General features: G+C 34.8%; 1 protein-coding gene across 12 annotated transcripts in view; it reads left to right on the top strand.

The window, feature by feature from the left end:
- Positions 1-16,003, top strand: part of SOX6 (SRY-box transcription factor 6) — a 637,684-nt gene that overhangs the window by 207,851 nt on the left and 413,830 nt on the right. The window contains exon 1 of one of the 12 annotated variants that reach the window (XM_047691371.1): positions 5,029-5,047. The exons of the other annotated variants lie outside the window; for them this stretch is intronic. The gene's annotated coding sequence lies outside the window, so the exon portion shown is untranslated. Of the gene's footprint in view, positions 1-5,028; positions 5,048-16,003 lie in introns of those variants that run through there. 12 annotated transcript variants of the gene reach the window in all.

Raw genomic sequence — 16,003 nt, 5'->3', positions numbered from 1 at the left:
GGCACTGTGTGAGACACGTTCTTATACATTATTATAATTATAATTGGTTACCTATCCTATTTTTTAGTTTTTGCATCTGTAGAAAGGTACCTGATATTACCCAACTTTATAAAATGTTATGAGACCTAAGAATCAGTATATGATTTTAAAATGTAATATATGTTTAACAGAATATAATGTGCAAATTTTTGCTTTATCCAAGCAGACACCCCAAGGCAAATATGAACCATAATATTTAGATCAATATAAAGGCTCTAGTTTCTTTTTGGAATCACACAGAATATATTTGGAAATTTTGGATTATATTTAAACATGGAGGAGAAAATAAAATAATCCATAATTTCACCTTATTATTTTGTAATTAAAAAAATTTACTCCCCAGTAACATTTTGGTATATTTCATTTCAGTATTTTATTTGTGTGTGTACGAGAAGAAAGAATATGTCTATCTTGCTTACTCCTCTCTCTCTGGTGCCCAGAACGGTGCATGGCTCATAGTAGGTACTTGAAAAATAGTTGAGCAAGTGAAAAAACAATCAAAACTAGATCATACTATAGATACATTTTTTGTATTTAAAAAATCATTTTATTGTATTTTCCCATGTTAGTGGTTCTTGAAAACATGATTTTTAATTACCATAGTATATACCATCATATGGATATACTGTAATTTGTTTTAGCATTAAAGTATCAGTTTTTTTCCTTTTTAGAACTTTATTTTTATGAATGAGGTATTTTATGTTTTTTTTTTTTTTAATTTTAAAAATTTTTTATAAACATATAATGTGTTACTAGCCCCAGGGGTACAGGTCTGTGTAAAGTATCAATTTTTAACTTTTACTATTATAATATCAAAGTTATAATATGAAACTTTCACTAATATAAAATGAAAGAATAATTTAATATGAAATATAAATATGAAAGTTAAATAAGGATATCTTCCATTTATTGTTAAAGTGGTAAAATTTTAAAATTGGTGAAAAAAATCTCATGATCATAGAATCATAGCAGATGTCATCTTCTCAATGAGATCTACCTTGACCATCCTATTTTAATTAATTTAATTAATTAATTTTTGATTGAAGTATGGTTGACATCCTATAGAATATTATTTTCAGGTGCACAGTATAGTGATTTGACATTATATACATTAAGAAATGCTTACCCCTGATAAGTGTAGTTACCATCTGTCACTATACAAAGTTATTATAGTATTATTGAGTATATTCTCTGTGCTGTATTTTTCATCCCTGGGACTTATTTATTTTATAACTAGAAGTTGTAATTCCATTTACCTATTTCACCCATCTTCCCCCCCCGCCCACCAACCACCCCTTTGGCAACCACTAGTTTGTTCTGTATAGTTATGAGTCCATTTCTCTTTTGTTGTTGTTATTGTGTTTGTTTGTATATTTGTTCATTTATTTTGTTTTTTAGAGTCCACATGTAAGTGAAAACATATGGTATTTGTCTGACTTATTTCACTTACCATAATACCTTCTGATTCATCCATGTTTTTGAGAATGGCAAAACTTCATTCTTTATAATGACTAATATCCCATTGTATTTATATACCATATCTTTATTCATTTATCTATGGATGGACATTTGTGTTGCTTCCATCTCTTGGCTATTGTAAATAATGCTGCAATAAATATAGGGGTGCATATATCTTTTTGAATTAGTGTTGTTGTTTTCTTTGAGTAAATACCATGAAGATTGACCACCCTATGTTAAAATTGCAACCCTCCAGGGGGGCCTGGGTGGCTCAGTCAGTTAAGCATCCAACTCTTGATTTTGGCTCAAGTCATGATCTCAAGGTTGTGAGATCAAGCCCTACATTGGGCTCCATGCTGGGCATAGCCCATTTAAGATTCTCTCTCCATCTCACTCTGCCTCTCCACCCCTCAACAAAAATTGTAACCCTCCAAATATTCCTGATCTCCCTAATACCATTCTATTTGTTTCCATAGCCTTCATAAACTTTTAACATAATTTGCATATCTATTAAATTTATTGGCCATCTTTCTCTTATATTTCCTGGAATATAAGCTCTACATATAGCAGAGAATTTTTGACTGTTTTAGTCACTCGTATTCTCCAATATCTTGAACATTGCCTAGAACACAATAGGTACTCAGCACTATTTGTTGAATGCATTTATTAAAACTTAAAAAGATGGGGGCACCTGGGTGGCTCAGTGGGTTAAAGCCTCTGCCTTCGGCTCAGGTCATGATCCCAGGATCCTGGGATTAAGCCCAACATCTTGCTCTCTGCTCAGCAGGGAGCCTGCTGCCTCCTATCTCTCCGCCTGCTTCTCTGCCTACTTGTGATCTCTGTCTGTCAAATAAATTAAAAAAAAAAAACTTAAAAAGATGGAAGTGTCTATTTTTTAAGTCAAGAATCAACCCTTTTTTTCTTCACATGGATAACTTTCATCAACCAATTTGCATACCTGCTAAGGACTTCTGTTTTCTGAATGTTAATACATACACATTATCCAGTTAAATTAAATCATAGCACTCAACTGAATCTTAGACTATGTTGGATACAGTCTAAATGTCTTGCAACAAATGCTACAAGCTTTCACTGCACAAAGTCACACTGAACTCTAGCTTTAGGGAGATGGTTCTGGATAGGAAATGTCACCAGGGTCCATCCAAATGAACCCTTTCCTCATCTAAACATGCTTCTGGTAAGACTCTTAAGGTTTGTGTCTGATCTAGGCAAACTCAGGTTAACCTGATCATTTACTTACATTTTGGGGTAATTTTACCTTATTCTGCCCCAACTGATATTGGTCCTTTTCCTGAAATTTTCTTAGGAAGGATATTTTACAAACTCCTGTTTATTTTTTTCAATGCATATGGTTTATATTTAAAAAATAATATAAAACAAAACAAAACAATTATCACTTTATATTTTGGGGTAGTTTTTGGGTAGGTGTTAATTATGATCTTTAAAAAATAGCGATTTACATAGCTGTAGTAATCCCTTACATTTATAAGGCATTTATAGCTTCAAAGCTTTTTAATAAATATGATCTTGTTTAATTATCAGAATAATCTTGGACACACAAGGCGTGGTTTATTGTACCTCTTGAGGGACTGAGGCACAAAACCATTAAGAGACTTAATCTGTTTTACAAATCTAGGAAGTTATAGAGGCCATAAGAAATCCAAGTCTTCAGAGTTCAGTATTGTTTTTCTTTTACGTACTTAAACCTTCTCTCCACATTAAGTAATCATTGTTCTGTTGACCTTTCTTAATAGGTTCCATGAAAATATAAGCAAATGATAAGAATTAACATTTTTTTCACTTTATTTTACCTAGTATACTATTCCAGTTCTCAAGGACTTTTCTTTAGCTTCCTTAGCTTTCCCTGGTTCATTTTTTTAAAGTCATTATCTTTAATTTTTTTTTTTTTGAGCATAGTTGACATACAATATGATAGTAGTTTCAGGTATACAACATAGTGACTCAGCAGCTCTACACATTATCCTATATTCCACATAAATGTAGCTACCATCTGTCACCATACAATGCTATTACAATATCATTGACTATATTCCTTATGCTATGTCTTTTATTCCTATGACTTATTTATTCCGTAAGTGGGGACCTATATCTCCCACTCCCCTTCATCCATTTTACCCATCCCCTTGTCCACCCATAGTCATTATCTTTTCCTTTATTCTGACTACAAACATGAACTTTTGTAGCAATTTGTGAAACCAGTGGCTGCCACATCTGTCTTTTCATCTTATAGCTAATTGTTGATTTCACAGCTCTAGACCTGACTAAGCAGGTTCTGTTCCACTGCAACAGGAATAGAGCAGACTGGTAGAAGTCCAGGGGGTGGGAACGGCCTTGGAAGAAAGTGAATATAGTAGGCAAAATGCATTAGCTGAAAGATTGGACAATGAACACCAACAAGTCCATGTATGCAGTGAGAGACATAAATAGGAGATTAAAGTGTTTCATAAGGTAGACAAAACAAGAAAAGTCTGGGGCAAGTGGTAGAGATTTAGGCAGCGAGGCCACAATAAAGCCATAGACACCAAGTGTAATTAAAGGACAGATTCCAATTTCTGAGTTGACTGCAAGCGAAAGATTACCATGACTATGTAAGAATCATGGTCTTAGATGGAACAGCATATTTAGGTACAGCAAAACAAGGTAGAATCCTAGTTATTAGAATAAAAGCAAAAGGTCAAGTTCAAACTAGCAGCAGGAGTAATTGATTTCATTCTGAGTCCCAAAGGATTGTGTTGAAGTCTCCTTAGATGAGGTCAGAAATGGTCATAGAGCGGTGGCTCTCAAACTTTAAATGTACATGAGAATCACCTGGGGTGCTTCAGATTTCTGAGGTGGGGCCCAGGTGTCTATATTTTTAACAAGCACCCAGATTATTCTGATGCAAGTGTTTATAGATCACATTTTGAGAAAATTGCCATAAAGCCTGAGATGGCATTTACTGTGGGATAAGGGGCCAAGTATTACAACTGTTGAGAGGGGAAGTGGCTAGGGATTGAAAGTTAGACGTTTTTACTAAAAGAAAAATGTATCTGCTAGCCCAGAGCTGATTCGTATTTATCTGCATGTAATTAAAGCAAGAAACACAGGCTGATATGCACTGGACGGAGATGCTATACGCCTCTTTTATTTCTCTCTTCATGTATCTTGTTTCTCGTGTTTATGACCTGAGTGCTTTTGTAGTATCTAACATAAAGATTTACCTTTTAGTGTAAGAAAGTAAGGGTCATTGTTCTTTTGAGCCTAATCTGAATTGTCCCTCATTTTTATTTTCTGTTTGTTATCTACATGATTGAATTTCACCCTTTTCTTCCTGCTTCATAAATTGATTAGCATGAGTTGGGCAGACTGCTGTAATGCTAAGGGTTAACCAGAAGAGAATAACAAATGAACTATCTAGAAAGTTGATTATTAATCCAGCTAGAGAAGAAATATCCTTTTACTTAGCAAGAATGAGTATCCGAAGAGCTGATAATATTGTTCAGGCAGTGAGGTGGAATGGCAGAGGTTGGTAAGTAAAACAAAACTTGGAATTAATCTTTTATATTCATTTTTTAAAAGTGCCTAGAATGTTGATATATTTAAACAGTTAAATCTAATATGAATTTACAAGTTGCCAGAAAAAAATCTAAAAGTTCCAAATGTGTTTGTTAATGAGATCCCTACCTAGACTATCGGTAAAAGTTAACTGAAAAGTGTTTACCTAAGTAGATAAATATATTTAATTTTGAATATTTATAAAAAATACATGATTAGATTTGTGATTAAAAACAAGGAAGTGGGAATGGAGGAATGATTACTAAAACAATCTGAGTCCAAACCTCAAACTGAAGAATATCAAGGGGCAAACTTGTTTTTTCACAAGAACAAATTCTTAGGTATGAAAATATAATTTAAAGTATAATATTCACATGAAATTCAAAGAGACACTTTCCAGGCTTCTAGGTAACAAGAACTGTCATAAATTCTCTTATTTTTGGGTCGTAACACTCATTTCGTCGTGGTGTTTAATTTAAGGACCTTTCTAAAGATAGCTTTTATTGTATTTGTGAATTAGAAGGAAAGAGAAATGAGAGGATCTGTGCTATTTGTACAAAGAAAATTAAGCGAAAAGATAAGATTTTAATAATATTCTTGCATCAAAGAGTGCTTCTCCTGTTGTAGAAGAAATTTTGATGTCAATATTCAATTCTATAAGATTGGAGTTTTCATGAATTACTTGACATTACAAAAATGAGCCTTTTAAACATAGTATGGACTGTACTGAATATTATTGCAGCTTTAGGCAACCATCATTTCAGCCTAACATTGTACTTAGGAGAAATTAGCAAACTTACTGAACTTACCTTAAATTGTAATTGTGTACCATCAAATGTAGATTTTAACCCTTTTTTAAAAAGGTATTTCCTTAGTAGCAATAAAAAGGCCTCAAGTTAACATTTTGAGTTTAACCTTAACATTCAAGGAGCATAGAAAAAGCATGTTTAAGAAACTATAAATTCAATATTGGAAATATATATTAAACCTGTGCATGTATTTGTGTGTGTGTTTGTGAATATATACAGTATATGCATTCAAAAGGCCAGAGCACCATCTAGCTATATACACTCAGCTTTTTCTTAGTTCCAGTGTTCTGGACCATATTTAGGATTGAGAATATAGAGCACAATAAGTGAAATAATAAAGACAATAGTTAAAATTTATTGAGCCCTTGTGTGCTAAATGCTATATTAAATGTTTTATCTCATTTAATCCTCATATTAACTCTGTGGATGTTGGAAAGCTACAAGGATTATAGTATATACTAAAATAAAAGATGAGGTAATTGGAGAGCCTCTAACATCTAATGCTAAAAGTCTAGAAAATAAAAGTCCAGGAAACAAAGTGTATAAGAGGGGAGATTCCTTAATTCCATGTGCTTGTCTTTCTCAAAGTTGGAAAATTTAATATGAACCTAGGAAAGAAGAGGAGAAGGAAATGAAGCAATGAATTCTTAGCATTCATTAATTCCTTTAAAAAATTTTATTATGAAAATTACAGTCATACAGAAAGGTAAAAGTGAAGGTTAAGGTATCTATGTGTTTATAAGAAATAAAAACTTACCAGTACAGTGGATGCCTACTGTCAACTCTTTCTCAATTTTATATTTTCCTCTCTTTTTGCCAGAGGTAATCACTCTTTTGAATTTGGGGTTTATCATTCTCATGATTTTCTTTACTTCTACTTAAACTCCATGTTCGTTATACAGGAGGAAAAACTCCACTTACCATTCTTTGAGATCCAAGAAAGATCTTTTCTTGCCTTCTTATTGCACTTTAATTAAAACAAAAAATTCCTATAATCTGCAAAGCCCCTGCACAATCTGGCCCCTGCGTCACCATCCTCAGCTCTTGCCTTTCTCCCAGTGGTTCTTTCTGATTCAGCTGCTATACTCGTCTATACCCTCCACATTTTTCTGCTCTAAGGTCTTCACGTAATGCTGTCCTCTCAACTGGAATACACTTCTTCCCCCTATTTATCAGAATGTCTTTTGCTCATCCTTCAGGTCCCTGTTTAAATATCATTTTTTCAAAGAAGTCTTCTCTGATGCTTCCAGTTCAAATCTCGTCTGCCTGCAAAGACCTTGCTCCCTACTCTTAATTTATTTCACAGCAGATATTGCAATTATAAATTATGTATTTACTTGTGTGAGTTTTGTTTAATATATGTCCTTCATTCTGGACTGGTCTATCTTGTTCTCAGATGTCTTCCCTAGCATTTCGCACACATGGTCTGGTATATGACAGACATTCAAAAAATATTTGTTTTTATTATGGGGGGGGAATGTAGTGAATGAGAAAGAAGAAAGAGAGATTGAGAGAAAGAAGGAAAACTATATAAAAATGGAGTCTGTGGTTTAGTTTGTTCATACTCTTCAGGTAAAATTATGCAACTTAATGCTAGCAAAGATTGGGGTGAGGGAAGTGGCAGGGACATTTTGGTTTCTTACCTTCCAGTGGTAGGACAATTGACAGGTTTTCTCCATTGTTGTTGCTTGTTTTTCAGTGAGATCTTTCACTTTGTATTCTCCATTTTGGGAAATCTCCATTTCTGGATGCAAGAACTGAGCTTTCAACCTGTAAACTTATAGAACAGTACCAGTGGCCATAATCTTAATGTAAAAACATTACAATGGGCTCTAAAAATCTGGAAAAATTTAGGACACAGAGTTAAGAAAATATATCCAGTACATTCACATAGGAAAGCCATGAGGTCACTTGTAAGAATTTGAAGGTGGGTAATTGTAGCTGAAATATTAATATAGATGATAACTGCTATAATACTGTTAGACAGTTTGATTTTTTTTTTACAGGAGAATATAGAAAAAGTTATGAAAAGGGAAAAAATGAGGTCAGTCTGAGAGAAGGGCTGGGGTTTTCAAAATATCAGAATATACTTACAGTGTACTCTATGTAAATCTTCACTGGCATTTGTAATTAAAGTCCGAGGCTATAAGATTATGCTGAAATGTTGTTTTTTGGTTGGTAGTATGGGAAGAGAAGATAAAAATAAATAAATAAATATAGATTAAAAGAATCTTAGTGTTAAAAGGAGAGAATTTTAGAAGTCTTCATTTGTGGTCATGGAAGGTCCCATTATTATTAATGACATTGTATCTTAGGGGGACCTGGGTAGTTCAGTTGGTTAAGCGTCCAACTCTTGATTTTGCCTCAAGTCATGATCTCAGGCTCATGAGACACTGAGCCTCATGCTGGGCTCCATGCTGGGTGTGAAGCCTGCTTAAGATTCTCTTTCTCTCTCTCTCTCTCTCCTCCTCCTCACCTCAAAAAAATTGTAGCTTATATTTTTATTATACTTTATACTTCTAAAATGAGTTTTTCACATATTATCTTGTACAACTCTTAGGATAAAACTTGAAGTAGAGTCTTAGACTATCTTTGTTTTGTAGCTAGGAAAACTGAGACAAATCAGGCAGGAGCTTGGACAAAATTTTTTTTTTTTAACTTTAAACAATATTTATTAACTCTCTGATGGAAAAGACAAGGAAGTTACCGCATTGCCCTTCCTTCCTTTCCTCCCCTCTTCCCACCTCAGTTTTCTTTGATTGTGTGACAAATTACCATATTATGTTCTATTATGTCACTCACCATACAGTACTTGGTGGTTTAAAGAACAGAAATGTATTCATTTACTGTTCTGGAAGCCAGAAGTCCAAAATCAGTTTCAAAATCCAGTCCCACATCAAGGGGTCAGCAGGGCCACAGTCTCTGGAGGCTCTGGGAGGGAATCCTTGCCTTGCTTCTTCCAACTTTTGGAGGCTGCCTCCCTTTGGACAAAAATTTTTAAAAAAATTTTTAAATTAACATATAATGTATTATTTGTTTCAGGGGTACAGGTCTGTGATTCATCAGTCTTACACAATTCACTGTATTCACCATTCACCATAGCATACCCTCCCCAATGCTGGACAAAAACTTTTTTTTTTTTTTAATTTATTTATTTGACAGAGAGGTCACAAGTAGGCAGGGAGGCAGGCAGAGAGAGAGAGGAAGGGAAGCAGGCTCCCTGCAGAGCAGAGAGCCCAATGTGGGGCTCGATCCCAGGACCCTGGGATCATGACCTGAGCTGAAGGCAGAGGCTTTAACCGGCTGAGCCACCCAGGTGCCCCTGGATAAAAACTTTTTAAAAAAATTCTTAGGTATAGTTTTCTAGGCCAGACTAATATTTGCCCAGGTCCACCCCTCCAAAAAGATTTTAATTGGAGGGTATAATTAGGTTCTTCTAAGGACCACGATCAAAAAGGTGAATGTCCTGTATAGGTTTTCCAGACTTAAACAATTTTTTTTGTAATTTCCTAGAGAAGCAAAGGAGTTAACAATCTCCAAAAAATGGAACTGAGATGGTTAAGTATATATATAATTAACAAACATTGCTAAACCTATTCCAAAGTAAGGTTTATGAATGAAGTTTAATGGTCCCAGTTCTTGCCTGGTATCTTAGGGCTTCAAAAATAAAGAGAAATGGATATGAACTTATAAGAATGAAACACTATAATTTGAAGTAAATTAAGTATATAGTTCAAATAAAACCATGTGACCAAGCAGAGGATACAAGCCCCTTGGGTAGAAACCCAAGTCACACGAACTCAGGATGGATACATTCTGGTGCCCATTTGAAAGATTATTTTGAAAAGGAATAGTGGAAGACAGTGTGTATGTTGCATATATACATGTGTGCAGGCAAGTGGAGGGACTATTCTTTGAAGACCAATGCCAGGAGTATTTGTAATGATTAGCCAAGAAGGTGTGTGGTGCATTAGGGTAAAAGCCAAAACTTGTATTTTTCAATTGGACAAATAGTCTGGTTGCAGAGAAATTAAATTTTTCACTATTTCTAGGGCAGTTGGCAGAAGCTTCTCTTAGATTAAAAGAACCAGATATGTTTACCCTTGAAGAACAGAAGTTTTAAGAGAATCCAATAGCTGTCTGGAATGGTTAAAGTGCTGCATAAGGAAAGAATGTATATGCTGGAGGGTCAAACCTAAGTTAGCAGGGAAGGTCACAAGGAGCCAGAGTCACAGCAATGGTAGAAGACAAACTTTGTAACAGTTATGGTTGTCCAAAAATGGAATGAGCTTCCTTGATGAGGTAGTGAAGGCCTTGTTACTAAAAGGAATTGGAAAAGAAGATTAAAACGTTGAATTGTACCAAGTTGTTTCAGTATTAAAGTTTATAAGAAGACGTTGTTTATGTGTCAAGGCTAGGAGAAGGAGCTGAGTCAGCATCAGGGACAAATATACATTCCTCAATTATGTCAAGAAAGAATGAACTTCATAAGGCCAGATTTCCTTTCTGGATTCCTCAGTCATGCTCACTGTAGTATGTGAATAAGAAAATAAATGTATTTTTATCTGTTGGTAGCCATTTGATGCCTGAAATTTCCAGAAAGAAAAACTTTAGACCTCACCTGCCATCGCCCCCCACCAAAATTAACATAAGAGAATAAGTATATTTTAATTTCTTCATGGGTTGTGGATCTGGAGAATAAGAATTTAATCTCAAGGAGAATAGATTAAAAATAACACTAAATTCATTTACTTATATTTAAAAGGCTCCTGAGCTTCTGGTACATTGACAAGATAAAGGATCATGTTTTTAAGCATCTCAGAAATTTTCTGTTATTTCAGTTTCTCATTATTGAGGCAATGTGTTTCATTTAAAAAATTAAAAATATTTAAGAATTTACAAGTAATACACAAATATGTTCTTATGAAATAATGCCTGACATATAGCAGCAATTATTAAATACTCAATGAATAATTATTGGGAGAAAAAGTAAAAGGAAATTTTCCTTAATATCTTTCCCCACCCTAAATTCTATTTCTCTTCCCAAACATAATTGTAGTTCTTATTCTGGTTTCTATGCTTTTGGACCTCTTTCTATATACTTGTACACAAGTATACACAATTATATAGAAATATGCAATTTTATTTTGTGTGAGGTAACACTTCTCCCTTACATTATATTTTACATATATTTTTTTCCATTGATATTACAACTTAGATTTCTGTCAACTTATATAGCTTTACCTTATTTTCTTCTATGTAGTATTTTATACTATGTTATATTATACTGATGGACATCTAGATGAGTTTGTTCCAATTTAAAGATTCTCAGTTGAAATTTTAGGTATTTAAAACCTGGAGGATGGCAAAACTTGACTATGTTCTTAAATATATAAATGGGCGTAGAAAATTTCTACTAGGTAGGCTTAGGAGAATTAAGGACATCATAGGCAGAAGTATTGTGAATATGTAACGGCATGGAGGAGTGAAAAAGCTTGCTGTAATTTATTCCTTCCTTAAGGCAATACAAGAAGTTTTTTGTTTTTTTCCCCCAAGGATTTTTATTTATTTTTTTGAGAGAGAGCAAGAGAGCACAAGCAGGGGGAGAGGCAGAGACATGCTCCCCATTGATCAGGGAGCCTGATGCTGGGCTCTATCCCAGGAGCCTGGGATCATGACCTGAGCCAAAGGTAGACTCTTAACTGACTGAGCCACCCAGGTGCACCAAGGCAATGCAAGAAGGTTTTATCAAGGGATATTTGGTAGTGAGGAAAGGCCACTTAATTAATCCACTTAAAATCGAGTGGGAGTAACAACTATAAACCCTGGACAAAACTCAAAAAATTATCTGAAGACACTGGAGAGCAACCAAAAGCAAGCTAAATCTTGAGAAGAGATGGAATTTGGAAGAAGAGAGGAAGGGTTATGGGGTCTGGTGGTCATTTTTAAGGTTTCCAGCATGAGGGCAGGCCCTAATCTATGTCAAGCTAATAAAACTCCAATAGAAAAATCAGCAGTTTTTCTGGATGGAGAACCAGAACAGACTTTGGGGCAACCATAGCTACTGGGAAGTGAGGAGGTAATCCTGGAAAGAAAAAAGAGCCACAGAAAGGGAACCCTAAACACTGTGTTTAAATTTTGCCCCTGTCTCTGATCCCCAAACCATGCATGCACGTGACAGATGTTAAGCAGCCCAGGTGAGGCTAAAAGAACTAGGCAGGTATTTGAGCTTCTTCCCATTGTAGTAAGACAATATGTCATTTGGGTCTGAGCAAGTAAGCGTCTTGCTAAAACAAACAAAAGTGACCCTCTTTAGAGCATTATAAAAGAATCCAAAGTCCCTATGACATAATGGTCATGATATCTAAGATATAATCCAAAATTACTCAACAATATGAAGATCAGAAAAATGTGAAAAAAGAGGGCATTTTATCAGAGAGAGAGAGAGAAATTACAAAAAGAACTAAATGGGAATCTTAAACTGAAAAATATAATATCTGAAATATGAAAATAACTTGATAGGCCAGTCAGCAAAGATAACAGAGGTAAAAGTCAGTGAAATTGAAAATAGATCAATAGAAATTATCCAATTTAAAGAACATAGAAAAAATTGGAAATGAAATGAATATGGTGTTAGGGATATGTAGGACAATATTAAAAGATCTAACATATGTAAGTTCCAGAAAAAAAGGAGAGCAATATTAAGAAAAAATACTTGAAGAAATAATGTTCCAAATTTTCCAAATTTGGTGAAAGATATAAATTTACAGATTAAAGAAGTTTGGTGAACCCTAAGCAGGGTAAATGCAAAGAAAATTACACCAAGGCACATTATGATATACTGCTAAAAACAAGAAAAATTTATAGGTAAAAGTTATTTTTTCATAAGGACCAAGAAAAAAAAGGACACAACCCACCAATATCAGGAATGGAAGAGGAATCATCGCTACAGGATTTATAGAGATTAAACACAATAAAGAAATGTTATAAAAATATGTCTAAAAAATTGTAGTGCTTAGCATGAAATGGATAAATTCCTTGAAAAATACAACTTATTAAAACCTACAAAAGATGAAACCAAAAACTTAAGTAGCAACTTATCTATAAAATAAATTGAAATTTTTTAATTAAAAAAAGCTTGGGATGCCTGGGTGGTGAAGTTAGTTGAGCATCCAACTCTTGGTTTCTGCTAAGGTCGTGATCTCAGGGTTGTGAGATGGAGCCCTGCTTCTGGCTCTGTGCTCTGTGCAGTCTGTTTAAGACTCTCTTTTCCTCTCTCCCTACCCCTTATCCCTCCTCCCCCCAACTCTCTTTCTAAAATTAAATGAACAAATCTTAAAAAAAAAAAAAAAGCTTTCTATAAAGAACACTGCAGACCTAAATAGTTTCACTGGTTAATTGCATCTAACATTTAAGAAATAATGCCAATATTACATAAAATTTTTCAAAAGATAAGGAATTATTCCCACTTCATGAGGCTATCATAATCCTATTACCAAACCTAAAATATATAACAAAAAAGGGAAAATTCTAGACCTATATCCTTCATGGTGATAGATGCAAACATTTTAAATAAAACATCAGCAAATTAAATTCAGCAATATAAAAAGAAAATAGTATATTTTAGGGTTTAGCCCAGGAATGAAAGGTTAATTTAACACTTAGGAAAATTCACCATATTAACAGAATAAATGAGAAATATAATATGACCATTTTTTAAAAAAGATTTTATTTATTTATTTGACAATCAAAGATCACAAGTAGGCAGAGAGGCAGGCAGAGAGAGAGAGAGGAGGAAGCAGGCTCCATGCTAAGCAGAGAGCCCAATGCGGGGCTCCATCCCAGGAGCCTGGGATCATGACCTGAGCCGAAGGTAGAGGCTTTAACCCATTGAACTGCTCAGGTGCCCCCATAATATGACCATTTTAATAAATATATAAAAAGTATTTGACAATACCCATTCATAATTTGAAAAGTCTCAGCAAACTAGTTATAGGAAATAACTTCCTTGATTTGAAAAATGCATCTATGAAAAACTTAAAACTAACAAACATCATATATAATGGTGAAATATTGAATGTTTTCTTTCTAGATGGAGAGCAAGATAATTAAAGCCCATGTTCATTCATCCTATTTGACATTGTGTCAGAAGTCTTAACCATTGTAACGAGGGAAAGAGAGGAAACAGTATAAAAATATGAAAGGAAAAAAGTAGAACTCTCTCTTATCTATGAGGTCCCATAATACAAGGTCTTTTGTATTTTAAAATACTAAGTGGGTGGAGATAAAAATTTCATGGTAAATAATGGGAACTTTGTTTTGATTCAGTTTTAAAAATTAAAACAAAAATTAATAAAAATAAGTTTATATAATTGGCAGAATTTCACTTGTAATTCTAACAGTGCATTAATTCTTAGAAGGAATTAGCTGCATTTTTTTTTAAGATTTTGTTTATTTATTAGAGAGAGAGAGAGTGAAAGAGAGCATGAGAGGAACTGGGAGCCCGATGCAGGACTCGATCTGGGGACTCAGAGATCATGACCTGAGCCGAAGGCAGTAACTTAACCAGCTGAGCCACCCAGGCACCCTGACTACATGTTTTTTAAGAGTAATTTTTCAGGTCAAATATTGTGATAGCACCATCACTTTTGATATTATGGTACCATTATAACAAGGGCATTATAACAAGGGTAAGTTTTGCAAAGAAAATTTCCTATGGACTTTGCTTAATGTTTTTATATTCAAATTATTATCTTTGAATAATCTACCATATCAACTATCATTCCTGCTAATTTTTGGTTTCAGTTTCTATACAATCTCACTGTGAATTATTATTTTTTTTTATTTTTATTCATTTGACAGAGAGAGAGAGAGAGAGAGATCAAAAGTAGGCAGAGAGGCAGGTAGAGAGAGGGGGAAGCAGGCTAACCGCTGAGCAGAGAGCCTGATGTGGGGCTCGATCCCAGGACCCTGAGATCATGACCTGAGCTGAAGGCAGAGGCTTAACCCACTGAGCCACCCAGGCGCCCCGAATTATTATTATTTTTTAAAGATTTTACTTATATATTTTAGAGAGAAGAGAGCAAGTGTGAGGGGGGAAGGGTAGAGGGACAGAATCCTCAAGCAGACTACTGGTTAAGCACAGACCCCTGCTGGGGGCACCATCTCATCACCCATGAGATCATGACCTCATGGAAACCGAAAGTCAGAGGCTTAACCTACTGAGCCACCCAGGTGCCCCCTCACTGCAAATTCTTAATTCGTCAGTAATTTGTGTGGTTCTTCAGCACTGTATTTCTTCTCATCAGTTCCTGCATCTTTGCAAGACTTGCAGTTTCACTTGGCAGTCACTACATACTTTTATTTTGAATGTCATTTACAATATTCTACAATGCAATATTCATCAGTCAGCTAGCCTGATTCTCAAACTTCACTAAAAAAAGTTGGCACTTTAAAAAAGTTTTCCTGTCTTTAGGCTGCACTTAAATCAGTTAAATTGATCTATGAGAATGGGACCTAGGCATCACTATTTTTTTTTAATTTTATTTTTTATAAACATATATTTTTATCCCCAGGGGTACAGGTCTGTGAATCGCCCGGTTTACACACTTCATAGCACACACCCTCCCCAATGTCCATAACCCCACCCCCCTCCCAACCCCCCTCCCCCCCTTAACCCTCAGTTTGTTTTGTGAGATTGAGTCACTTATGGTTTGTCTCCCTCCCAATCCCATCTTGTTTCATTTACTCTTCTCCTACCCCCTTAACCCCCCATGTTGCATCTCCTCTCCCTCATATCAGGGAGATCATATGATAGTTGTCTTTCTCCGATTGACTTATTTCGCTAAGCATGATACCCTCTAGTTCCATCCACGTCGTCGCAAATGGCAAGATTTCATTTCTTTTGATGGCTGCATAGTATTCCATTGTGTATATATACCACATCTTCTTTATCCATTCGTCTGTTGATGGACATCTAGGTTCTTTCCATAATTTGGCTATTGTAGACATTGCTGCTATAAACATTTGGGTGCACATGCCCCTTTGGATCACTATGTTCGTATCTTTAGGGTAAATACCCAGCAGTGCAATTGCTGGGTCATAGGGTAGTTCTATTTTCA

This window comes from Lutra lutra, chromosome 10 (assembly GCF_902655055.1).
Source record: "Lutra lutra chromosome 10, mLutLut1.2, whole genome shotgun sequence".
In the NCBI taxonomy this organism is placed as follows: Eukaryota; Metazoa; Chordata; class Mammalia; order Carnivora; family Mustelidae; genus Lutra; species Lutra lutra.
Note: the sequence above shows the minus strand (reverse complement) of the source record. Positions and strands in the feature narration are given on the sequence as shown.